Here is a 25,259-nt window from a genome sequence, read left to right on the forward strand (position 1 = left end):
GTTCATGCTAAGTCACTTCAGTCGTATTTGACTTTTGCAACCCCATGGACTGCAGCCCGCCAAGCTCCATGGACTGCAACCCGCCAAGCTCCTCTGTTCATGGGACTCTCCAGGCAAGGATACTGGAGTGGGTTGCCATGCCCTCCTCCAGGGGATCTTCCTGACCCAGGGATAGAACCCATGTCCTGAGACTCCTGCACTGCAGGCAAATTCTTCATTTATTTGCTATCACTCTGCCCAACTTTGTTTTGGAGAACATGTTTGAATCTTTTCGAGTGTGGATAATAACTCCATTTTCTAAATGGAGAAGAGAATATTTTCTTGCAGGGTATCACAGGACCGTGGGCAGGGCATTTGGGAGGAGAATGAGTGCAAATTCATAGCAGTTAGAGAGTTATTTAACTTTTCTCAGGGTGAGTTTTCTCAGGTTATATGGCACATACATGATGCATGCTCAGCAAATGGAGGCTTCTATTATTAATGTTGCGCTATTGTTATGTAGCTAATAGATGCCCAGAAAAGAGTAAGCAGGACTTCTGTGACATCATATAAAAAGAAGTACCTGGAGTTGGGTTTCTCAGGTAGCTCAGTGGTAAAGAACTCCCCTGCCAATGTGGTGGGTTCAATCCCTGGGTCAGGAAGATCCCTTGGAGAAGGGAATTCTTACCCACTCCAGTATTCTTGCTTGGGGAATCCCACGAACAGAGAAGCCTGGTGGCTATGGTTCATGGGGTCACAAAGAGTCAGACACAACTTAGTGACTAATCAAATGAATGAAACAAACCAGGAGTTGAGAGTTTGCCCACCCAATTGAACCCATCGAGGATGGATGTAGATACTCTTAACATTTTTATTAAAGTGATATGAGTATAAATCTGTTTGAGAACTATTCCCTGCAGTGAATATTTCCAGGAAAAAAGAGAATGACAGAGGAGAGGCATTGCAGTGGAGGCTGGGAGGAGTCCACCTCTGCTAACACTAAGGTCATTCATATTTAAAGTAGCTCAGTCTTGGGTTCAGTTGCTGAACTTCTAGTATCTTACTCCCCTCCTCATCTTAATTCCATCCACTCCATATTAGTTTTCCAGCTGTGATGGAGATATTGAGTTAAAGATCTGATGCACTTCTCTATGGCTCCAAAATGGAGCTCTGAACGCTCAGAACTCCTTGGAGCTATTTGAAAACCCTCTTCATGGTCCTGCCAGGCTTACCGTTTTACAGGGTTTCAGACATCTGGAAAAATACCTGAAACCATTTTTCATTCTCATCTCCATAGTACAGAGCAAATTTTCAAGTTATTTCAAGTATAACTGTAGGGAACGTTGCCTTTGGTTCACAAACCATGATTTGGACTACAAAGATGCAGCCTGGGAGAGTGTAAAGAATTCTAGATGGAAGGACAGAAACCTGTGTTCTGCTGTGAGATCTGCCACCATGAATTATTTAGCCTCTGTGAAGTGAAACTTGCGTCAGCTTATTACCCATGGATAATGAGTCCAGACCTTTTGCACTTGTTATTTCTTATGAGGAAAAGCTAGTCCCACCCTTGGGAACATATATGAGGGTGGGTATAAGTGTTACTCAAGCCAGTCAGTAGTGGAATTGAGGTTCTCACCCATGAATGACTGAATCCAGATTTTATACACTTGCCAATAATCTGTTGCCTCTTGATCACATTACCTGCTTTCAAGGGCAATTAAACATAACAGATAATGTGCAAGGCTAAATAAATTATGTTCCTCTGTGAGCAATAAACCATAATCTCCCACTTGATTATGCGCACTGATTTATATATGCCTTTCAACATCTTTGTTGCACCTAAGGTGAGAAGAAAAATATATAAAAATAGGAGTAAGAGCACAGTCTTTACAGTCATTTTAGCTCAATTTTAGTTGAACTCCACTATTTGCCAAGGGATTCTCAGGTGGCGCTCGTAGTAAAGAATATGCCTCCCAATGCAAGAGACACAGGAGAAGGAGGTTCAATCCCTGGGTGGGAAAGACCCTCTCGAAGAGGAAAATGGAAACCCATTCCAGTTTTCTTGTCTGAAAAATTCCATGGATAAGAGGAGCCTGGGAGGCTACATTCCATAGGCTGCAAGAGTTGGACATGACCGAGCATGCACATATAGTATAGTGTGTTTACCAGAATCTGTGGTATTGGATTGGTATTGGTTATCCATGTTGCTGTTGTTCAGTCACCTAGTCGTGTCTGACTCTGTGACCCCATGGACTACAGCATGTCAGGCCTCCCTGTCCCTCACCATCTCCCGGAGTGTGCTCAAACTCATGGCCATTGCATCGGTGATGCCATCCAGCCATCTCATCCTCTGATGCCTTCTCCTTCTGCCCTCAGTCTTTGCAGTGTCCAGGACTTTTCTCATGTGTCAACTGTTTGCATCAGATGACCAAAATGCTGGAGTTTCAGCTTCAGCATCAACCCTTCCACTGAGTGTTCAAGGTTGATTTCCCTTAAGATTGACTAGTTTGATCTCCTTGCTGTCCAAGGGACTCTCAGGAGGTTTTATATATATATATGTGTGTGTGTGTGTGTGTTTGTAATGGGCTTCCCATGTGGCTCAGCTGGTAAAGAATCCTCCTGCAATGCAGAAGACCTGGGTTCAATCCCTGGGTTGGGAAGACCCCCTGGAGAAGGGACAGGCTACCCACTCCAGTATTCTGGCCTGGAGAATTCCATGGACTGTATAGTTCACAGGGTCCCATTCATGTCTGGTCCCACAGACATGACTGAGCAACTTTCAATATTCAGTAATATATATGTAATACAATGTTTCTAAGCCTCAGTTTGCCACTACAAACAGGATTTTTAGCAGTTTTACTTACTGTATAATATTACTGTGAGGTGAAATGAGATAGTCTACTTAAAGCGTGTGGTACAGTGCCTGGCACACTGCACTCATCAGCCTGCCAGTCTGAGAAGTCTGCAGTACGGAGATGAGGCACTTGGCCTTTTCTCTTTCAGTATTGTATTGTAAAATGCCTATGTGTCAAGACTCTTACCCTAGGTGAGATAATTTTATGGGAAAGAGAATAAGATCTCCTGTATCCAGTACAGTGGTTTTGTAGCATCGAGGCCCTCTGGATAAGAGCTATGTAGTTGCCAGTTCGTCTTCGGTGAAGTGCTCTGGTGAGGGTCTTTGGTCACGAGGGACATCCAAATAAAGTTCCCTTGGCATGACAGTCCTTTCATCTTTCTGTAGCTCTGAGCTTGTGAAAGGCCACTTCTCTCTTGTGGCTCCCTTGCTCTGCAAGATTAACATGATTCCGGTGATGCTCTGAAGCTCTTTTGTAGGATTTCAGGAAAGGAGATACTTTCCCCCTCCTTCACTCCAAGTGAAATTCTCTCTTAAGGTGTTCTTTTTTTAAATTCTCTACTTTATGACCGAGGCAGCCTCAGACCCAGGCATTAACATTTAGACTCTTAAAGCAGAATTCAAATACCATTTGCTAGGTACCTAACCCAGAGAAGGCAATGGCACCCCACTCCAGTACTCTTGCCTGGAAAATCCCATGGATGGAGGAACCTGGAAGGCTGCAGTCCATGGGGTCGCTGAGGGTCGGACACAACTGAGCGACTTCACTTTCACTTTTCACTTTCATGCATTGGAGAAAGAAATGGCAACCCACTCCAGTGTTCTTGCCTGGAGAATCCCAGGGACAGGGGAGCCTGGTACGTTGCCATCTCTGGGGTCGCAAAAAGTCGGACACGACTGAAGCGACTTAGCAGCAGCAGCAAGTACCTAACCATGGAGGGGATATTTCTAGATTAAGCTTGAAGACTGTCACCCTGGGATGAGTTTACAGTGGATATTCTTACCTCCTGCTCCTGAGAAAAAAAAAGAGAGGGTGACCTGAAACTGGAAGCATGCCAGGTAGCTCTCTCTAACCAAGTCCTCACTTCTGGCCTCATTGCCGTCCCTTGCTTGAATTTCTAGGTCTTTGTTTACAGAGTTGGAGAGTGGTTAATAGTTAATGTAGGCACAGCTGATTTTTGAGCGTTGTAAAGGTAGTCTAGCACTCAGCTTTGAAACATGGCATATTATTACGCATCAGAACTCTAACAAAGGAAAGGTCCAGTCTTAATAGCTTATTGCATTTGAATTCAACAAATATTTAGTAAATGAATATATGAATGAGTATACACAAAGACCCAAAATTTCACATGGTCCCGTCTCTTCATTTTATGGATCACAAGTCATAATGACTCCAGTTGAAATCTCATTTAAAAGAGACCTAAGTGAATGTTTATCATGTTGAAGATGAAGGAGAAAAATGTCATTAACAAGCATACCATTCATAAGAATACTATTGTATAGAAATTCTGTGTGTTTCCAGTAGTTTTGTCCCAGCTTGCCTCCCAGGAAGCAAAGTGAAGGGCACCAATCATTTTAATAAATTGACATTCCCCATCAAATATATGAAAGCTATTAGGGATTACCTGTCTAGTTAGTAATGCAGAAAATAATTCCTGACTATTTAGATGACAAGCAGTTTTTCCTCCCCTCCAGGCAAGCTCATACGTATTAAACTGTGAAAGTCAGGAGTTGAGTTCGTAGGCTCATTTTAATCCTCTGCCCTGGGAAATTCAAAAGCCCCTGTAATTTGAAGCACAATGGCTAAACAGAAAGGAAATCCAGGCTTCTGTGAAAATATGACCAACTGGAACCCAGAAATTGCAAATTTTTCTTGGTAACTAGTATCCAGGAATTGTTTGTATCCAAGTATACTTAATGCACTGTAGATCATGTGGAAAAAACCAGATTGAAGCCACTAGCCTGACCAAAAAAGAATATAAACTCATGCAATTTGCATCACTTTCTCCTAACAGGATGCACTGATTAGAAAAGGTAGTTGCCTGAAAATGTTGCCTTGGGTCCAAAATGTGTTGAATCAAAGAGCAGTATCTATGCATTCATTTTGGTGGTGTTTGAAAAGATAAGAAGTTTCAAGCTTGGCAGACTAATGTGGTTTTAAAGAATTCTCCATTTTTATAGAGACCTTAAAGTTATCTATGTGTGGCAGCAATTTTAGCCAAGAAGATTGAGTCCATGAGGGGAGATTCTAGAAGATTACTTTATTAATCTTGCTAAGAAAACCTTTCAGTACCTCCTCAGTGCTTAAGATAAAGTCCATCTTCCACAGCATGATATCTAAAGACCTCCATGATTGGACCTCTGCCTGCCTCTCCAGCTTTATCTCCTCCTCCTCCTCCTCCTCAGACATTTCAAATCCCAGCTCATTCTAAACTACTCTGGTCACTGAAATGCACCTTATTGATGGCTTCTGCCTTAATCTTATCTCTGCCTACAACACACATATAGACTTACGTGTTGATTACCAATCAGTCCAGTTCAGTTCAGTCACTCAGTCATGTCCAACTCTTTGAGACCCCAGGGACTGCAACATGCCAGGCTTCCCTGTCCATCACCAACTCCTGGAGCCTACTCAAATTCATGATGTCCATTGAGTCGGTGATGCCATCCAACCATCTCATCCTCTGTCATCCCCTTCTCCTCCCACCTTCAATCTTTCTCAGCATCAAGGTCTTCTCAAATGAGTCAGTTCGTCTCATCAGAAGGCCAAAGTATTGAAGTTTCAGCTTCAGCATCAGTCCTTCCAATGAATATTACCAATGATTACCAATATCTGATATTAACTAAAGTACAGGTGTACCTCAAAGATACTGCAGGTTCAAATTCCAGGCCACTGCAATGAAGGGACTATCAAAATTAAGCAAGTCACATAAGTCTTTTGGTTTCCCCGTGCATATAGAAGTTATTTGACACTATACGGTAGTCTACTGACTGTGCAGGGCTTCCCCAGTGGCTCAGTGGTAAAGAATCCACCTGCAAAAGAGAAGACGCAGGAGACCCAGGTTCAGTCTCTGGGTGGGGAAGATCCCCTGGAGAAGGGCATGGCAACCCGCTCCTGTATTCTTGCCTGGAGAATCCCAGGGACAGAGGAGCCTGGCAGGCTATAGTCCATAGGGTCACAGAGTTGGACACAGCTAAAGCGACTGAGCACACATTCACTAAGTGTGCAATAGCATTATATCTCAAAAAACACTGCATGTATCTTAGTTAAAAATACTCTGTTACTCAAAAATTCTATCATCTTCAGTGAGTTGTAGCGGTAACATAAAAAATAGCTGTATTAACAAAACATTGTAGATCAACCATACTTCAGTAAAACAATTTTCAAAGGGAACAAAAATCACTGATCACAGATCACTGTAACAAATTTAACAGTAATGAAACAGTCTGAAATATTTTGAGATTCGCCAGAATGTGACACAGAGACATAGAGCAAGCAAAGGCAGTTTAAAAAAATGATGCCAATAGGCTTGCTGGACACAGGGTTGCCTCACACCTTCAATTTGTAAAGAAGACAATGTCTGCAAAGCATAATAAAACAAAGTACATATAACAAGGTGTGCTTGTAATGGAAAAGATTGATTTTTGAGGGTAGCTAATTATTTGAATGCTCCTGATCTGTTCCCTCTCAAAATATCCCTTCCATAGTTTTCCTCATTCCAGTTGGTGATGAAATCTACCCTTTCCCATTCTCTGGGTCAAGATCTTGAAATTGTCCTTGACTTTTTTCTTTTGCAGTGCACATCTAAATCTTTGCTCTGCCTTCAAGATATATTTGGGATCCAAGCATCATATGATCACTACCACCACTTCTCCACATGACATCATTATCTTTAATATAGATTATGGCCAAAACCTCTAAACTCTTCTCCTGTCCCCTGCTGTACAGCTGTCTCCTCTTTGTAATCATAACATGGTAGTCAAGGCGATAATGCTGAAACATAGATTAGATCCAGTCATTTCTCTACTTCAAACCTTCCACGGCTCCCCATTTCCTTAGTAAAAGTAAAAATCTTTATAGTGATCAACATGACTCGACGTGCTCTCAGCTCTTCTCCTTGTTATTTCTCTGTCCTCACCATTCAGGGGGTGGATTTCAAGCATCCTTACTTGAATCCCTTGTTTTCCTGTTATATTTTCCTTATAGTTTGGTTGTTTGAAATGTTCTTCTAAATATTTTCATGATCTGCTCCCTCACATCATTCAGATTTGTGTTCAAGTGTTACTTCCTCAGGAAGACCCTCAGCCCTGACTAAAATAGCTCTTCCTTTCTGTCTGTTGTATTGTCATCAGTAATGCTTTTCTTGAGTGGTCCAACTACCTGGCCAGAATATAAACTCCATGGGGCAAGAGTTTTTTTTGTCTTATTGCCACTGTGTTTCCAGGGACTGGGGCAACACTTGGCACACAACAGTTGCTCAAAACATCTTTTGAATAAAGATACTTGAATCTCTTTTAGTTTTATATTAGTCTACAAAACCAAAATACTGTCATCAAGATAATATCTTAGAAAGAATGAGAAAATTATTGTTGTCAATCACACACCTTCATCCCTGGTATTTTTAGATCATATGTAATCAGAATTATCCTTGAGGTTTTCTTCTCCTCGTATTCCCATTCAATCAATCATCACAATCTATTTGTTTTTTCTCTATTCTTTTGCCTAGTCGAAACCATCATCATTTAGATTTTGTTTGGAATGATAGCAGAGGGCAAGTCTTCAGGTCCCACATCCTGTTCTTTCTTCATGAAAGAGTGTTCTTTCTGTTTCATAGTATAATCCCTATAAAAGGCAAATATAATCAAATCCTTTTCTCGATGAAAAACGTGAAATGGTTTCCGGCACCTCTTGGTGTAAACTCCAACCTGGACTCTCCCTGTGAGTCCCTTTCCTATTTCAAGTTATAATCAATATCTTGAATTTTTCCCACACTGATTTTTTTTTTTTTTTAGATTTTTCTCAAAGCTGTGATCCTACTGCAGGTCTCTGCCCAGAGAGACCTGGGCAGTATTTGGAACTCTTTGCTTCTCTTTCTCCACCTTTCTTTCTCCTCCCACCATTTCCAGCCCCCATCTTCCCTTGTTCACTTCAGTTTCAACTGCAGCTTTTCTTCATAAATATTTTCTCAAACATCTTGTAACCTTAGCTATCTGTGCATTTTTATGAATGATGTGTTAGAAGTTGGTTGAAAACTCAGTTTACCTATGTGTAATATTGATAAATGATTTTAAGTTTATTCTTTTGAGCAATTGAGATTTTTTGAGAAGATCCTTCCAGTCTAATGGAAGCGATCAGTGACATTTCTGAAAGAATTATACTTGGATGCTAGCATTGTAAGAGCCAGGTGGGGATAGATAAGGCAAAGGGTTTCAGAACTCAGTATATGTATTTCCACGGAATCCCCTTGTTTTTCGTGCAATGTCTCTGCTCTCAGCTGCCTTCCGGTTTCTGTGGTACCTTCTGCTGAGAAGGAAACTGCAGTCTTTGCTGGGGCAGGAGGAAGGCCAGGAGTCTGGCTGAGGTGAGGGAGCATCTCTGAGGAATCTTAATTGATTACTTATCTTTCCAATTAGTTTTCTTCTCTTAGCCTCACTATTCCCTGCAGTTTCAGAGACAGCTGATGCAACCACTTCCGGTGTTCTGTGGTGTAAATCACGTTGCTTTCTGGCTTCTTCTGTCTTCTCCACTGCAGGTTATGAATCATTTTTCTTAGGCCTTCTGAGGGAGTTAGTTAACTCTCATCCATCTCTTTTTTAGCTTCCAGAATTCTATTGCTCGTGACTCTTCTCCAATGTCCTTTGCTTTTGAGGGTTTATGTCCTTCATAACGTGCCTTTAATATTATTTTATTACTGTTTCATGGAGAAAGGAGTGGGAGATGTGAGTATTTAATCTAGCAACTTTAGTTGGAACTAAGCTCCTCAATTCTAAAATTGTTTCTGACTCATAGATGAAAAATCAAAATAAACCATGGATGAAATGTATATATAATAATAGTAGAATGAAAGAATGAGGCATTGGAGGATATAAAATATATTTCTCTTTCAGAATAGAGAAGATTGGGGGAAGGGATGTAATTTAATTTATATATCATGACAATTATTCTCTCTAAAAAAATATTAGAAGAAGCTTCCTGGAAAGATAGACATTTCCCCTTTGGAAGTAGAGTATCTATCTAATTTCAAAGACCAATAGAGCATTATTTAATATGTTAACTGAATTATTTCTTTAAATTCTCAGGATGTTATGAAAATTGGGGCCATAAATTGCCTTTCCACTAAGGATAGTTAAGTCAGGTTTTAAAAAAATCCAAGAGCTATTTCATATGAAATTTCATTTGAAATGTAATTTTAAATGATTTGGAAGTAGGCCTTTCAATGGTTTGAGAAATGACTAAGGGAATATAAATAAGAGGAAACGGCAGAGGGAAATGTAGTACATAATTGGGGTTGAAGGACCATCAAGATACCATAGAGATAAGCACTGCACTCAGACTTATTTAACAACTTCATTAATGATCTGGAAGAAGGAGGATTCAACAAGTTAATTAAATCTACAGATGGCCCTTAGTGGAGTTACAAATACCAGGGAGAACTAAAAAATAATATGAGAAGACCTGGGGTCAAAAGCATTGATAGCTTTGGGCAAAAAAGAGCAAAATTAAATTTGGGAAGGATAATTACAATTGAATGTACTTTGTTCAATGAAAAAATAGAAGTTAAACTGCAAATAGTACTGAATAGAAAATAAAGCTCGAAGAAATTCTGTGACTGATGAACAAGTTATTTAGACAATAGCCTTGCTTCATGACTCCAGAAATAAATTCATTTAAAAAAGAACATGTGCTTTTTAATAATATATTTGTGGTGTGCCTGATATTCACAACATTTAGTCATCAAGAGATGGCTGGTATTACAGAAACAAGTAAGAATTGCTTTAACCCTCAGGTATATTTACATTCTAGTAAGGTAGATGGGGGAAAATCTCACAGAAACAGTATAAAGGATTCTTGAGGTTAAGATGGAGAAGTGATGGGAAGAACAATATAATATGGAAGAGCCATTGAGAATCACCTGACTATGAAATTGTTGTTGTTCAGTCACCAAGTCATGTCAGACTCCTTGCGACCCCTTGGACCGCAGCATGCCAGGCTCCTCTGTCCTCCACTATTTCCTGGAGTTTGCTCAAATTCATCTCCATTGAGTTGCTGATGCTATCAAACCATCTCATCCTCTGTCTCCCCCTCTTCTTTTGCCATCCAGCATCAGGGTCTTTTCCAATGCCAAATTAAGGAGTTTCAGTTTCAGCATCAGTCCTTCCAATAAATATTCAGGGTTGATTTCCTTTAGAATTGACTGGTTTGATCTCCTTGCAGTCCAAGGAACTCTCAAGAGTCTTCTCCAGAGCCACAGTTCGAAAGCATCAATTGTTTGACTAAGAAGTAGTTGATTTCAACTTTTCAACATGGACTGTTTGTGTTAGTGTGGTGGGATGTTGGGAAGACTGGCGGGTAATTTTACATCCTGACCCAGTAGAACCATTCACAGTAAGGTGCCCTCTCAGGTATAGGTATTGAAGAGTGTCTGCTTTCAATGGTACGGTCAATAGAATGGAATCCAGCCAAGGCCTGGGCACAGTAGAACAGTCTGGATGAAATTATAGTGATAACCATCAGAATAGAAGTCATCTGTATGCAAAGACACATGTAGGCAAGATGTCAACCACTTTTTGAGTACCTTGCCTTTGTCAAGATTGTTCCAAGCAATTTACATAAGTTAATGCGTTTAATGCTCACATGCAATCTACAGGATTAGACATTATTCTCATTTCCAATTTGCAATCAAGAAATCAAGCCTAGAAAATGTAAGAAAATCACCTAAGGTTAAGTGCTAATAAGCATGGGGAAACTGGAATTCAAACCAAGGGCTTCTGGCTTCTCAGATCTGTGTGTGTGTGTGTGTGTGTGTTTTCCAACTGTGTTATACCATCTGTCATAGAATATTAGCATAAATAACATATGCAGAACTCATCTGTATATATATTTTGTCTATTCTTTAGAGTTTTATGTAGAGAAATATTCTTCTGAGACTCATTGACAGAGCTATTCTTAAATACAATAAGGTTGTGAGAAGAATTCACGCTGAAATTTTCAATGCAAAATCATCTTAAAGGGAGTGTTTTGTACCTGGGTTAATTGATTTTGTGTCTTGAGAGAGAAGACCCATTAACTAACATATAACAGAAATTGCATGATTTTATAATATCATTTCCTACTATTGTCACCCAGAGTAGATTCCTAAGAGTCACCAAATTTTAAGTATTAGTATGTTTCAGAGGTAATGTTTATATGTTATGCGATTCAGATAATCTAAAAATTTAGTTAAGGAGATAAGTTGGAAGTCTTTCTATCTATTCTTCAGCTGTAAGTGCCCATACTCAACTGAGAACTTCCCTTTCACTTTTCACTTTCATGCATTGGAGAAGGAAATGGCAACCCACTCCAGTGTTCTTGCCTGGAGAATCCCAGGGACGGGGGAGCCTGCTGGGCCGCCGTATATGGGGTCACACAGAGTCGGACACGACTGAAGCGACTTAGCAGCGGCAGCAGCAACAACCCCTACTCAGAAGGAAAAAAAATTACCAATTTCTTGTGTGTTGGTTACTAGGCCACCAATTGTAACAGGACCCAGATGATGTTGATTTGTTTAGAAGTGATGAGGACATCTTGCATAGATACACACAAGAGGAATTAAATGAGTTGGAGAGAATTAAAATACACTTCACAATTTTATTTGGAAGAAGTTAGGGTGGGAAAGGAGAAGGCAATGGCACCCCACTCCAGTAGTCTTGCCTGGAAAGTCCCATGGATGGAGGAGCCTGGCGGGCTACAGTCCATGGGGTTGCTAAGAGTCAGACACAACTGAGCGATTTCACTTTCACTTTTCACTTTCATGCATTGGACAAGGAAATGGCAACCCATTCCAGTGTTCTTGCCTGGAGAATCCCAGGGACGGGGGAGCCTGGTGGGCTGCCATCTATGGGGTCGCACAGAGTCGGACACGACTTAAGCAACTTAGGAGCAGCAGCAGCAGCAGGGTGGGAAAATTCCTCATGAAAAGTGTGCTGGATGGGAAAATGCAGGCAGCTTTACTGGAAAGTGAGCAGGATATAAGAGAAATCCAGAAGATTAACAGTGAGAAGAGATGTCTAGAGTGACTGACTGCTTTAGCATCTTCGTATCTGCCCTCTCTTTGAAACTAATCAGAATTCCTTGAGCTTCTGGTGAATGAGATTTTGAGGTGAGAAGAATTCTGTTTGAAATAAAAGTGAGGTGGTTTGAATTGAAACTTAATCACATTCAGGAAAGTCAAGTATCCCTTCTGGGAGAGATCAAGCAGATTATGAAATGATTTTAGAGAATTGGTAACAAGAATGTTCTTTCTAACTTTCAAATCTATATTTGGCCAAGTAAAACACATGGAAAGAAAAATTCTGTTTTGGTCCCTTGGGTAAAAGACCTAAGGAATTTCTTTTTCACTCCTACTGAAATCACTCATTCAGTTTTTAGAGCTCACTTCACCCACTAAAATGGTATCGGTGATTGTGGAGAAATTTCTTCATGACAGAGTGGAATCTCTTCTATTATTCTAGTCATAGTAATTCCACCATTATTTAACACTGTATGAGAAATATCACAGGTCATGTTACAACATAAAACTTTGAAAGGCATAAAATATTAAGAGCATAAATCTAGTTTTTGACATGGGTAGAAATTACACTGGCCTCTCTGAAAACAACACCTGAATCAAAGTCTCAAAGATGAGAACCTGAAAAAATAATAATAAAAAAAGAAACAGCAATCCTCAAAATCAACCAACTATGAGAATATATTGATTAGAGGAGTAAAGATAACACTAGCTGAGATGACTTCTAGTCTAGAGAGACCAGGTCAATTCTCACAGACCTTAAGTATCTTTTCAGCACCCTCTTCAATTCTAGGAGGATATTGTTGCAAGTTTTGGCAGAAGCAGTTTTCACTCGCATGTACCTGATGATGAAAATTTCTTCAGCAGGTAAATGAAGTTTTGCCCCAGTGCTTGTCATCAAAGCATCAGTAATTAACAAGCCATACCCTTTGACCTTGCTTTTCACCTGTACTATTACATTTTTCCTAAGGAGAGAAATCTATAGGGAACTAAGCTATAGAATCTGGCAGTAGGGGTGGGGGAGGATTGGATATAAATGTTTTCTAAAGCAATTTTCCAGTAGGAGCAACTGAAATCACCACATTTATAGAACTATTTAACTCATTCATACATAAAAATTATAAAATAATATGTGGTTCATTTAGTAAATAAAAACTGGTTCAGAATGATATTTATAAGAGCAGAAAATGATTTTATCTCAGGTAAACAAAGGATTTCTAAAGAAAGGGCTAAAGAAATACAAAGACTTGGCAGCTAGGGTCACTTGTGTAAGATAGAATTCACATGTATGTACTTAGTCTATTAATGGCTACCAACTACTTGCTAGGTACAAAAATGATGTTTTAAAAATCCAGTTTATATGTTACCAGAGGAGATAAAAGACTAATTATTAATACATGATTTCTCTGGTGGCTCAGCTGGTAAAGAATATACCTGCAAGGTAGGAGATCTGGGTTCGATTCCTGGGTTGGGAAGATCCCCTGGAGAAGGGAACAGCTACCCACTCCAGTATTCTGGCCTGGAGAATTCTATGAACTGTATAGTCCATAGGGTCACAGAGAGTTGGACACGTCTGAGTGACTTTCACTTTCACTTTCAAATGATACATTCTGTATGAGTGCAATAAAGAGCTTTGGTAGAATTTTAAGGGAGGAATATTCTGTTTGGGGGGAATGGAGGAAAAATTAAGAAAATTGTCATGAATGACAGGCATTTGGATAGCAGTTTAAGCCATGATTCAGACACATCCAACTCAAAGTAGAGAAGTGGCATTCCAGACAGAGAAAATAGCATGAAAAAAGTTTTGCAGGATGGAATTACAGGATCATCTAGGGAAAGCTGAGCAATCTAGTCTAAGAGGTGAGTTGGGATTATACTTATTTGTATTTAACTCAGATGCAGAAGGATGGGCTAATCATCTCTCTAACTTCAGATCATCATGTTGTTATTCTAAGCTCTCTCTCTTGTTTATTTAATCTCGTCTGTCTCTCACTGCTCCCTACTCTCACGCCTTGAGCTACTACACAGACAACTATTTAATGTACCTCATAGGTTTCTTTCCTTATATGTATTCCCTGAAACGTGAATTTCTCTTTTTTGCATTTTGATTTTCAATTTATTTTGTCATGATTCCCCTCTTTAAAAACTCAGAATCTTGGGACATCCTTGCTAGTCCGATGGGTATGAGATTCTGTGCTTGCAGTGTAAGGGGCCTAGGTTCCATACCCTGGTCAGGGAACTGGATCCCACATGCCACAACTAAAGATCCAGTGTGCTGCACCTAAGACTGGGCACAGCCAAATAAATAAACATTAAAAGTTAAATAAAACTCGGAACCTTTGTTTAAATGTAAGATTTAGAGTGATTGCCCTGTTTACTTACAGTCCAGTTACTCTGACTAGTAAGAGGTGTTTTTTCCCCTCAACTTTAAATTATTTATTTTTCAGGATTAAGGATTTGAAATGTATATGTGCAAGCCAAATAAAGGAAACTATGCTCAGAGGATCACTGTAGAGCAGAACATAGAAATATACAAGGTCTGTTTTATAGGATACAAAAATGATAATATCATCATATACAAAGGAAAACTGTGATGCTACACAAGGCGATGTTCTAAGTGTGTTTCCATCGTGTTTTTCCTCACACTTTCCCCTCCAAAATAAAACCCAGAGAGCCACAATTCCCCGTGAGAGATCAAGCAGAGTATGAAAGGGGACTCTGTAATGTGACCTCTTCACTGTCATGTCATCATTTTGAGAATTTTACTGGTACATAGACCAAAACAGGAGCTGATGTGTTAAAATGCATATATGAGCTTTATTTGACTAACTCCTACCAGATTGTTTTCAGAACAACCGCATAAGATCAAATGTCTGCCAACAGTGTATATTTCTGTCAATATACAGCATTGTCTAGCTTTCTAAGCTTGCCAATCTAATCTATGTAAATGATAGATTGTTGTTTAATTTTAATTTATCTAAGTATAAATGCATTTGAGTATCTCTTCTGCTTTTTAGCCTTTTAGATTTCCTTTTTTTTTTTAAAGCCTATTGATTTATTTTTGCCCCTTTTTCTATTGTGTCCTATCATTTCCTCATTGATTTTCAGGAGTTATATGTTAGAATGACGTTGAATAGAGGTAGAGATAGGGTAGCTTCATCCTGTTTTCCATTATAAAGTAGTATGTTTAAAATTTCTACTTTAACTATAATACTATAATATTTGCTGTGAGTTTTTGATATATCACTTCTAGTACAAAGTTCTTTTCTATTCCAAGCCCATAGGATATACATGTATATGTACATTCATTATATTTATTATATTATATATTTATAATGAGGACTATATATCCCATGTGAGGTAGGATTATAAAGACAAAAATATTGAACTATTATTTTACAAAATACATAAATGATTTACAATTCTTTTTAAAATGAACTTAGTGTAAAACAAAAGAAGGCTGGGTCTTGGCATCAGGCATAAATGAATTTACCATTTCTTTTGTATGTCTTAAAGGTTCTCTTGATTTTTGGATTAAAAAAGTGGTATATTTTCATTGTAAAAAATGGAAAAATATGAAAAAGAAAAAAATTCAAATTACTCATAATTTTTACTCCAGAAGAGGAAATACTCATATTACTCTATTTCTTTTCACTTAGCATACTTACATATGCTAAAATTCTAAAATTTTTCAGCTTAAAATATGCTTATTATATAATTTGTCATGTAAAACATATAAATTATATAATTAAATGTACATCTATTTTAAATCTTCTATAATTGTATAGGTGGATTTCATAGGCACATGTGCTCTAGAACCACATTTTAAATTATCTGAAATAGTGCATGTTATGGAGAAGACAATGGCACCTCACTCCAGTACTCTTGCCTGGCAAATCCCATGGACAGAGGAGCCTAGTAGGCTGTAGTCCATGGGGTCACAAAGAGTCGGACATGACTGAGAGACTTCCCTTTCACTTTTCACTTTCCTGCATTGGAGAAGGAAATGGCAACCCACTCCAGTGTTCTTGCCTGGAGAATCCCAGGATGGGGGAGCCTGCTGGGCTGCCGTCTATGGGGTCACACAGAATCGGACACGACTGAAGTGACTTAGCAGCAGCAGCAGTGCATGTTAAATATTAATATTTTATAAGAAATACAAAAATTATATAAATTTGGAAAGTATATTTGTAATTAAGAGCTAGCCCATACTATAGACATTAGACTTTATTTTGATAAAGCATTGTAAATAATTGCTTTTTATGGAAGATATTTTTAATTGTAATAATGATAACAATAACAGTGGATTTGGCTTATTCACCTAAAATGTGTCCCCAATTGGAATTCAGAGCATCAGAGTCTGAACACAACTACAAACCACATTTCCTGAGGCTCTCTCTATCTTTTAACGTTCATTAAAAAATGTGCCATCTATGGCTCCTCCTCCTCGTCTGGCAGTCTGAGAGCCTTGTGTAATTCACTCCCTGTATCTCTTCTCATGTTGGGTGATTCATCGATGCACATGAGTTCAGCTGTATGGAAAGCTTCTGGGCCCACAAGTCCACTAGCCTTGATGAGACAGAAGGTCTAAGAGGTAGCATCTATTTGGTGTTGGACACAATTGGAATCTGCAGGATTTGGGCAAGAACAAGGATCATTGTGGGGCCTCGGAAAGGTCTGGTATGAGGAAGGCAGGTGGGTGGAGCACTAGATTTCATTAGAACAAAGGTTGCGTCAGTTTTGCCACTAATCACCTGACCCTTGGGGTAGATGTGTACAGTGGATGTTCAGTGACCTCTGAACTGAATTCTAGGTTCTTTCGTGTAGTGTTTAAAAATCTGTTTTTATTTTTACCTTATTTGCCCACATACAAAAGGCCTCCTAGCTGAGGCAGTAGTAAAGAATCTACCTACCAGTGCAGGAGACACAGGAGACATGGGCTCAATCCCTGGGTCAGGAAGATCCACTAGAGGGGGGAAATGGCAACCCACTCCAGCATTCTAGCCTGGGAAAATCCCGTGGACAGAGAAACCTGGTGTGCTACAGTCCATTGGACTACAAAGAGTTGTACACAACTGAACTTGAACACCCACATAAGAAAGGTTATTCCCATTCCATTCTTTTCATACTGTTTGTGGGGGAGATTGAAGGCAGGAGGAGAAGGGGACAACAGAGGATGAGATGGTTGGATGGCATCACTGACTTGAGGGACATGAGTTTGAGCAAGCTCTGGGAGTTGGTGATGGACAAGGAAGCCTGGAGTGCTACAGTTCATGGGGTTGCAAAGAGTCAGACATAACTGACTGACTGAACTGAACTGAACTGAACTGATTCCAATCTTGCCTTGGGTGCTTGTTTTTTCCATTTTTCTCTCTTTCTCTCTTTTTCCAGTTCCTTACACTTTAAATAGGGAACTTACAGTCAGAGATTTTTATAGCACTAATTGGACTTACCAACTCCCAAGTGATCCAGTTATTCAGTAGCAGTTAGAAATACTGCTCAGGATGCTTATTATGACATTCTGATCTGTCTCTTGCTGGGAATTATTGTCATCTTTCTATTGAAGAAAAGGAAACAAAAACTTAGAAATAGGTATAAGCTGATATAACTAATTGTGTTTGCAAAGATGTCTCTTGAAATTCACTGTAAAACCCCAGGGAAAATCAAGCATGAGAGAGATGAAAATGGGATATGAAACCTCTCCATTTCAGGTCAGTTGTATGCCTACAACCTTCACGATTGATGGCTGGTTAAGAAACAATGAATTGGTTGTTTAGTCTCAGTGTTAGTAAGCAGCATTTAGTTATCTGTGTTTGTGGTGGACAGTCTCATTTGGATGGTGGACAGTCTCATTTGGATGATATTCAGGTATTGTCATTTGGTAGAACCCATGGTAAATAGCTAACCTAGGTTTCAGGATGAGACACAGACCTGCTTCTAGTTTCAACACTTACCACTGGGTATCATTGGGCGAGTCTAATAATTTGGGGTTTCGGCTTTCATGTCCCGTCCTTTCATATTTGGATAATAATGACTAAGTAATTTTTTAGGATAAGTAAAAATAGTAATAGCTAACATTTAACTATGTTAACTAACTCTCTACCCTGGTGGCTCAGATGATAAAGAACCTGCCTGCAATGCAGGAGACCCAGGTTCAATACCTGGGTTGGGAATTCCCCTGGAGGAGGGAATGGCAACCTACTCTAGGATTCTTGCCTGGAGAATTCCACAGACAGAGGAACCTGGAGGGCCACAGTCCATGGGGTCTCAAAGAGTCGGACATGACTGAGTGACTAACACTTTCACCTTCAATTCTGTAACAGATGCAGATTTAAGTGTTTTTACATATATTTACTAATTTAAACATCAAAATATATACAACCAGTTTCCCCATTTTATAGATGAGGAAACTGAGGCAGAGAGTAACTAAGTATCCTAAGAATATGGCAGATTGAAGTTTCGAATTTAGGAAATCTAGTTACACAGCCTGCATTTTAAAACTCTGCTCTCTACTGCTGTCACCTTGTAATAATGTAGCTCATCTGTGAAAGCTGTGATGCTGATGGGAGATAATGTGGTGCTGATGATGGAAGTTGATTGTGATCTGGTGTCAAGGAAAGAACATTCTAACACTCTTACCCTGGGCAAGTCAGCTTCTTTTTCACAGCTCCTTCATTGTAGCATTGCCAAATGGTTTAGAACTTCACAGATGGAGTATCTGTGCAAATATAAAAGATTATTTCTGTATACATTACTGGAGGACTACTTGGTGATTGGATAGTGCTTAGAAATAAAGTATAGCTCTGATTTTCTTTTTTCTCTTAATTTTCACACCTCTTTCAGAAAGTCATCTTTGATAAAACTCTGGTTTGGGTCATAAAATCCTTTCTGAACTCTCAGGATTGGAGATGAGCTTTATTTAGATCTCCTGTTACTCAAACACACACCCTACCCCCCCACTCTCCACCCAAAGTTTGTTTTCTTATGGACTTATTCTAATATTTGTTGTTGTTTGTTTGTTTTCTGTGAAAGGATCTCACTCCTACTGAAGCAGCACATTTTGTCACATTTGTTCCTATTTTCAGGTGGAATCTGCCTCCTTCTAATTCAACTTTCAGTCCTGGTTTTCCATCTTGGAACCATTAGGGAACTAGTCCCTTCCATGTAACAGCTTCCTAGTAACTGAGTAGAGAAGCCTAAATTTATTCCCATTAAATTTCCTGTTTTGGATTTAACCCATAGCTGTAGGTTGCCAAGTTCATTTGGGGTCATAATTCTGACATCCTGTTTATTCACAGTCCCATCAGTTTAATGTTATCTCTAAAGCTGGCACACATGTGATGCCTGCCTTCTGTCTGTCTCTCCAGGTCCTGAGTTGAGGGAAACTTCCATTTCTGCTCTGCAATCCGATGATATTAGACACCGAAGTTGGCACATATGTATGACTTGTTTGTGCCACAAATAGAGGAAAAATATAGACTTTCAGTTTCATTAGCATGTCACCCTTTAGCATCTGATCTTTTTATGTGATTGTACTGATTTTAGTGCTTTTTGTCCACTTGTTTCACAGATAATGATCTCTGTCCACATCTCAGTGCCAGGGCAAAGCACTAGACATGGAAGTCATAGGATAACAGAGACTGTAAGAGGAAATAGAGAGAAAGAAAGAGACTGAGAGATGCTGACTTTGAAAGGGCCTCTGTTAGTCAAACAGAAAATAACACATTTCAGACAGCAAGTGATGACAGGAGTGACAAATTTCACAGTGTGTCTTTGGATGTCAGAGAGCTATAGAAAGAATATGGCAAAAAAAGCACCGCATTTAGCTCTACCCCTTTCATTCTATTTTAAATTATACAACCCTTTCTGTACCATTGGCTGTTGAAGCTGAAATACCACTTGCTATAACGCCATCTTAATAGAACATACAAAGTGTCTTTTTTTAAAAGATTTTTTATTGGATTGACAAAGTAAAATCTTCAGCCAGCGCTCCTTGGGAAGAAAAATATATATACTTAGGTAATGGAAGCCACCTGCAAACCATAAAGCTGTCCAGGATACAGTATAAGGTACAGACAATTAAAAGGGGTAGTTGGGAAGACTTTCTTTGTTACTTCGACAAATGTCAAATGGCATTCTTTTTCCCCAATTCTTAAATGCAAAATGCTTTGTTGGTGAACCGGAATGCCAGGTGAGGACTGTGAAGGGCTGGTGTATTCAGGTGTCCGATATTTGTCCTACATGCAACTGTATCAGCACTTTAGGGGAGTTACACTATGTTCCCTGTGCGGACACTACCCAGAAAGGGCAAATTGACCTAAAGAAATTATCCTAAGTTCCTGCTGGAGGCAGATTTAGTTCATAACCTCAGATTATATGAGGGATCCATTAGGCGATAGCTGGCAGGTGGAAACGTGCATCACTGAAACTTAAGGAAAAGGATCTTGGAGCATATTTGGATGGTCAGAGAAAGCAAGACTGACTCAGCCTTTCCTATTTAAGCCATTCCTAGCACATGAAGCATCTTTACCCTTATTGCAGACTTTATGCTAGTGGGAGGAGTGTGAGGTTCACATCAGGCATCCTGGGCCTGCATCCTGCTTCCACCTGCCAATAACTATGTCATCCCGAAACTGTTTATCCTATAAAATGGCTTAATAACTTCTATTGGTGGTGGTGGTGTTTAGTTGCTAAGTCATGTCCAACTCTTTGAGACCTCCTGGACTGTAGCCCGCCAGGCTCCTCTGGGAAAATCCATGGGATTTTCTAGGCAAGAATACTCGAGTGGGTTGCCATTTCCTTCTCCAGGGGATCTTCCTGACCCAGGGATGGAACCTTTGTCTCCTGCTTGGCAGGCAAGTTCTTTACCACTGAGCCTCCAGGGAAGCCCTAATAACCTCTACTTCACAAATTTATAGTGAGGAGTAAGTGCAGTACTGTAGACATAGAGCTGTGCCTTGCACTTCGTGTATTTTTAGTTTCTCTCTCTCCTTCAGTTTAATTTTGTAACCAGAAAGAAAGTAGGTTGCCACTTAAATGCTAGAAAATATATTCACGTCTGATATCAGCTTTAAATATCTATACTGGGAGTCTGAAAGAACAGATGCAGGCTTAGGTGATTCAGCTTGCCTTCGAGTTAGTCCTTCCAGTTGTCAGGCAGTGGCTGTGGTCATCTTGGTTTTTCATCTGCCTTTCCTGGTATCAGCCAGACTAAAGTTTTTGCACAGATGGAATCTGACAGCTGCAAAGTAGAACTTTTTTGAGCTCTTCACATTTTCAGCACCTCCTTTCCTCATCCTGCTCTTACTGAGGGGAGAAAGTACACTTGTATTATCACTTACAGGAAAGTATTGAAGACTCTAGGTGAGGGATCCACCCATGATATTTGCCTTTCACTAGAGATTTCAGATCTTGGCATGGAGTATCCATGTTCTAAGTGTAGCAGCTGAGACAGTGTCACAGTTTTTTCTGTGTCAGCCATGGCCTGGGTATCTAGGTGTTCCTATAATGTAGTCATATTCCATTGCCTGGTTATCAAATGTACTTATCAGGGGAGAAAGGCAGAGCTAAGAAGAAGAATTGGAACTACAACGTACTTTAACTAGCTTGGTGGAAATCACCTTTTCATTTTCTTTTTTTTGAACAAATTTGTCTTTGATACCTTAGTCTCTACAGTTCTATAGAGAATAAATAGGCTTTATCTCTTATGATGTGTTTATTTCTCTTATTCCCCTTCATCTATTTTGTCCTTCAACTCTGGCAGTCACCAGTTTGTTCTCTCTGTGACTCTGTTTCTGTTTCGTTTTTTATATTCCATATATAAGTGAAATTGTATGGTAATTGTCTTTTTTTACTTATTTCATTTAACATAATCCCATGCAGGTCCATCCATGTTGCCAAAGATAGCAAGATTTCATTCTTTTTTATGGCTAATAATCTTGTATAAATAAATAATAACTAAGTATGTGTATGTATATATATATATATATGATCCATTTACTTTATCCATTTACATATTGATAATATTGATAGACCCTTAAGTTGCTTCTGTATCTTGGTCATTGTAAATAACACTTCTATGAAGATAGGGATACATATATCTTTGTGACTTAGTGTCTTTGTTTTTTTCTCCAGATTAATACTCAGAAGTGGAATTGTGGGATTATATGGTAGTTATATTTTTAATATGTTGTGGAGACTTCATACTGTTTTCTATGACAGTTTTATTACTTTACATTTCTACCATCAGTGCACAAGTGTTTCCTTTTCTTCAGCTTTACTGTTTCTGTTTGCTGATAGCCATGGTGTGATACAGTATCTCATTGTGGTTTTGTTTGCATTTCTCTGAATGAGTAGTGGTGTTGAACACCTTTACATGTGCCTGTTGACCATCCATATATCTTCCATGAATAATGAGCTATGATTCTTTAACCTAAGAGTGCATCTGAAAGAAATGTCTTTCTCAGTCTTCCATCAGCAGCTTGTGAGACCTTTTGAAGTTTCTGAACCCCTCTCATTTGCTTCTAAAGTCACCCTGAGATACAGCTGAACATTGCAACTCTTTCTTTTTATTGGATAATGATGGCAAAGGTGAGAGCAGCTAAGAGTAAGCTGGCCCTATTGATATTAGCTGATGCCTGAAGAATTGAGCAGTGACTCAGTTATCAATATCTGCAGGGAAGCCACCGACAGGATCAAGTAAGAGGTGGCTGACCTCCTGTGGAGGACACACTTTGCTGCTGAAATGGCTATAAAGTCGTTCTACATAGATTCAGGTATAGAGGGAAAGTCATTTACTCTATTTTATTATTGTAAATAAATTGTAACCCTATTTTGAGCTCCCATTTTATAGACTAGTGTGAATTTAATCTTCAGCATTTTGAAGAGGGTTCCCTCACAGTCCTGTGAAGCTCGTGGGGATCTCACAGGGCACAAAGCATTTGCACATGTCATATATTCTACCCTGGTCATGCTGGTACGCTCACAGAAAAAACCTACATGGAATTTTAAAAATTTGGAGGTTTTACAAATGACACAAATCCAACCCAACCTATCTTAACCAAACTGGAAAATGTGTTTTGCATTGTTGAAATGTCCAAGGGAAGAGCCTCGTCTGTGGACTCAGCTAGATAAAAGTGCTCGTATGTTATAAATCTTTCTCTCATGTTTCTTTTCATCTGGGTTAATTTTATTATCATCAGATTCTTGCCCCATGGTAAAATGTTGGCCACCTGACACCCCAAGTACCCCACTTTATGTGTTGCTTATCCTAGTGAATAATTGATAGAATAACTCTTTAGCTTTTCCAACAAATGAGTCCTTAGCTGGCTCTCATTAAGTAATGCAGGTAGATCATTCTGCGTGAATCACAGTGACTTAGAGAAAGAGAGGTGCCTAGTGGAAAGTCAGGAATGTTATCAAAAGAATGAGGAATAGATAACTGGGCTTACAAAAACACCTGGAGTCTACCTGGGCACCAAAAATGGGAATCTTTCCAAAGATAGGAGAACAGTTATCAGAGTCCTGTCTCCCTACACACACCATTCAGCTGTTTCTGTCCATTATAGTTCAGTCTTTTTTGTGGGGTGCTGGGAATGAGGGGCTAGAGGCTTCCAACACCTATAAAATGCATCCTCATCCATCCTTTAATCATTGTTGGAAAAATATCTCTCTTGTTGCTGCTCCCACCTCTGCAATCAGGACTGGCTTTCTTCCTCACAGATACATTAGTACAATCTCATTAGATTTTACAAAAGGCATGTGACCTTCAAGCAACTTTGTTTTTAAGGCCTGAGATATAGAAGAAGCCTGGCTACTCTTGAAAGGAGTGAGGAGGTTAATATAAGCAAGAGATTGCAAGCAATTTCTGAATATATATTCCTACTTTTGCTTCATACTCATATTTCCTTTTGCTTGATTCACTGTAGGTCACACACTGAAAATGAACTGGTTGGCTGACTTAGTTCTTGTTCTTCAATCTTTTACTTATATACAACACAGGGGGCAAAATAGTACAGTTTAAAGGCTTTACTGGGAATGACTGAATATATGGCCCATACAAGAATAATTCAAGTAAGTTTAGATATTCCAATTCATCTTCTCCAGTTCTATTTCATAAACTTCTAGAGATTCTGATTTGGGTTTGCCTGGTCCTAACTTCTCATCTTATAGATAAAATTAAGAGTAAAGACATCATGACTTGTTCAAAATTAAAATGACTTTAACTACCCTTTCTTGAGGGCTTACTGTAAATCCAGGCACTGTAGAAGCATACATTTTACTAGTAAATTACAAATAATGATAATGGGGATTAGAAATCTTGGGCACTCAACATGTAGGCCAACTTGTATGGCCTAGAGATGGGATTTAAATTTTATTTTTGATTTTCTTTCTAAACTCCAAATTTCATTACCTGCAGCACAGCATAACTGCTAGGATTTATCCCTGGGTCTCCTGAATCCAAGTTGAGGGTCTTTCCTCAGTGGTCCAAAGGAGATCAGTCTATGCCTGTGCTGTTCAGATTCTGCTTCTTGGAAGAGCTTTAAGGTTTCAGCCAAGTCCCCTTACTACTCACTTTGAATGGGATGAAGCCGAAGAGTGCTAAGTCCTCCGCTCCCACCTTAACCAGAGCTGCTCTGCTCTTAGTTAAGGGAATGGCAAGGGAGCTTTCATTTGTATCTGTGAAGACACCAAGCTACACCATCTCTGAGGGCTGTGTGGTTCTTCTACCCAAAGAGCCCTGGGCCCATCAAGCTCTTCTTTAATCACACGAACCACTTGGCTGCCCCAGGCCTTGCTGCTGCTTGTCTCCGTCCTTTTTCTTCGTGTTGCCATCTCATGGTCCAGTGAGATGGTCAGGCTCGTTCGGCCTTTCAGCAGTGACTGAGGTGGATGGTCTTAACCTAATTCTTTAAAGAGTAGAGGAATATCTTGCCTTTGACAAGTCTATTTTGTAGTTTTGTTTTTACTATTATAAGAAGAAACAGGATTTGGTGTGTTTTTTATTGTTGCATTTTTTTTGTTTCGATATGGCTTTTTTGGTCTCACATTGAACCCAGGTCTCCCGCGTCGCAGGCAGATTCTTTACCAGTTGAGCCACAAGGGAATTCTTTCCAAACCCTAGGTTTACATGCTGTTCTGAAACTGATTTCTCAATGTGT

At 39.4% G+C, this 25,259-nt stretch overlaps 1 protein-coding gene across 15 annotated transcripts in view; it reads left to right on the top strand.

Annotated features, from left to right (window-relative positions):
* Positions 1-25,259, top strand: part of NELL1 (neural EGFL like 1) — a 1,048,536-nt gene that overhangs the window by 812,437 nt on the left and 210,840 nt on the right. The window lies entirely within an intron of this gene.

Source organism: Bos grunniens, chromosome 29 (assembly GCF_055505025.1).
Source record: "Bos grunniens cultivar Pamir isolate PY7600 chromosome 29, Bosgru_T2T1.0, whole genome shotgun sequence".
Classification (NCBI taxonomy): domain Eukaryota; kingdom Metazoa; phylum Chordata; class Mammalia; order Artiodactyla; family Bovidae; genus Bos; species Bos grunniens.